Source organism: Schistocerca piceifrons, unplaced genomic scaffold (assembly GCF_021461385.2).
Source record: "Schistocerca piceifrons isolate TAMUIC-IGC-003096 unplaced genomic scaffold, iqSchPice1.1 HiC_scaffold_390, whole genome shotgun sequence".
Classification (NCBI taxonomy): Eukaryota; Metazoa; Arthropoda; class Insecta; order Orthoptera; family Acrididae; genus Schistocerca; species Schistocerca piceifrons.
In genome coordinates, this window is record NW_025728615.1 from 17501 (window position 1) to 20000 (window position 2500).

Here is a 2500-nt window from a genome sequence, read left to right on the forward strand (position 1 = left end):
GGCAGGCATGGTGGTATTGCCTGCTGTGAAGGTGACATTGCTGTCCACCTTCACCTTCTTCTCGCGCCCTGACGCGACTAAGGCGAGGGTGAAACACTTCCGGGCGTTGATCTGCAGCCCCAGGTGGGCGAGGGCTGCGGTAGCTGCGTCGATGAGGGACTGCAAGCCCCTCGGGGTCGCTGCAAACAGCAAGACGTCATCTGCAAAGGCCGCAGCGTTGACTCTGCGACCGAGGATCCGAGCTCCGATGTGGGAGGGCAGTTGGCCTAAAACGTAGTCCACCGCAAAGTTGAACAGGAGGGGGGAGAGGGGATCGCCCTGGCGAACGCCCCGTGCTGGCTGCACAGACACGCCCACGCCGGCGCCGTCCGCTATCACTGTCGTGCTGCCCTCGTAGCACCGCTCGACATACTCGACAAAGCAATCCGGCAGGCCATGCGCCTTCAGCACGGGGCGAAGGGCAGCATGATCTACCGAATCGAATGCCTTAGATACGTCGATCGATGCCACAAAGACAGAGCGGCAGGAGCGAACTGCGTCGGTGAGAGCAGTGTCCAAGATGAAGGTATTTTCCAACATCCCATCCCGAGGGATGAATGCCCGCTGACGTTCGTCCACAGCACATGCGCGCATCAGGCGTGACGCGAGAACCTTGTGAAAGGTCCGCGCCAACACCGAGCAGACCGTAATGGGGCGAAAGTCAGCGGGGGATGTTGGTGCAGCCGTTTTCGGGAGAAGGGACGTCCGCGCGCGAAGCAGGCGTTCCGGAAGGGCGCGGGCCAGAAGGAAGAGATTCATCACTTTCACCAGGACTTCGTGCGGCAGGCGCCGCAACTCCGCTGGGGTAAGGCCGTCCGGCCCGGCTGCTGATCCCCTGGGCGGCAACGCGGCGGCGACCTCCTCATGTGTGACCGGCCCCCATATGCACTCGAGAGCGACAGGCTCTGAGTGCGGGAGGAGGCGGTCACGAATGAAGCCCGCGGTGGAGATGGGCTTCTTGGTGAAGAGGTCCGCCCAGAAGTCCAGCAGACCAGGGATGGCAGGTGGCGGCTGGAGCAGGGTGCCATCCAAGAGGCCGCGCACGCAACGTGCACGCGACCGTCGGAAGGCATCCTGCGTTCTCGCGTACTCCCAGCGGCGCCGCTTGCGCTTCTGCGTCGGCGGCGCGGCAGGCGGCCGCTTCGATGGTTGGCGCGGCCGCTGTGTCCTGGTGATCGATCTCTCCCCTCTGGACCCGACCGACGCAAGGGCATCCGGGAGCATGCCCAGGATGACATCGGGCGGCGTGCCCCGCCCCAGACCTATGACACGATCCAGGGCAGAGAAACGCTGGGCGGAAGCGGGTAGCCCCGCCAGATGCTCCCAGATGGCGGCGTCAGTCGGCCCCTCCGGCGGCGGCCCGGTGGTGTCGGCCGCGAAGTCCTCGGCTGCGTCGACGGGCGGCGCAGCGGCCTCGCCCGCGTCAGGCAGCGGGCTCGCTGCTCCCCGGCGGGACGCCGGCTCTTCCCCCCGACCGATCTCAAGCGCCTCCATGAATTGGCGGACAAGCTGCTTGTGGGCAGCTTGCCGCCGTCGGCACTTGATTGCCTCAAGCGTTCGGTCGGGGAACATCCTGATGAGTTCTTGATTTACAAAGAAGAACCGGGCGTCCCTCTCGAGGAACAGTTCGGCCTCTGCCTTGGCGAGCGACAGGACTTCTTCCTCCGTCCACCTCGCGCGATGCCTCTCCGTGACGATCTCCGCGTTGGCGGCCGCAAGGTGTTGGCGGCGGCGATGGACCCCGAGACCGTTCTTGGTGGTGAAGCTGCGGTGGCACTCACTACAGGTGTATTCAGCTGCAAAAGTTACAAGATTTTCGGCACGGCCGGTTGGCCGGCTAGGTGCTGGGGGAGTTGGGGTGGCACCTTCAGCGGAAGGGCCACCACTTATTCTCTGATTACTGCCCCCAACTAAAAAAGGGATAGTGCGAGGGGGGGCTGGTAACCCCCCCAAGCCCCTGGTGCGGTCTTCCACTCTGCGAAAATCAGCGGGCCCACGAGAAGGGGAGAAGACCGCAGGAGAGGAGAGGCTAAGAGGGCTAGGCCCATGTATTGCGCATCACTCTCCCTGTAACTATAACCCAAGGAAGGCACCTCGCAGCAGCAGCACGACTACATCAAGACCGCACTTCGAAAAGCCAAGTCCGGATGCAGCCACACCGCCGCCACACCTTAAGAGAGTCATAGTTACTCCCGCCGTTTACCCGCGCTTGCTTGAATTTCTTCACGTTGACATTCAGAGCACTGGGCAGAAATCACATTGCGTCAACACCCGCTAGGGCCATCGCAATGCTTTGTTTTAATTAGACAGTCGGATTCCCCCAGTCCGTGCCAGTTCTGAGTTGATCGTTGAATGGCGGCCGAAGAGAATCCGCGCACCCGCGCGCCCCCGGAGGAGCACGCTAAGGCGGACGCGGCCTCGCAGCAAGGAAGATCCGTGGGAGGCCAAGGCACGGGACCGA

At 63.2% G+C, this 2500-nt stretch overlaps 1 pseudogene; it reads right to left on the reverse strand.

Annotated features, from left to right (window-relative positions):
- The window catches only part of LOC124747761, a 7953-nt pseudogene that overhangs the window by 2860 nt on the left and 2593 nt on the right, over positions 1-2500 (reverse strand).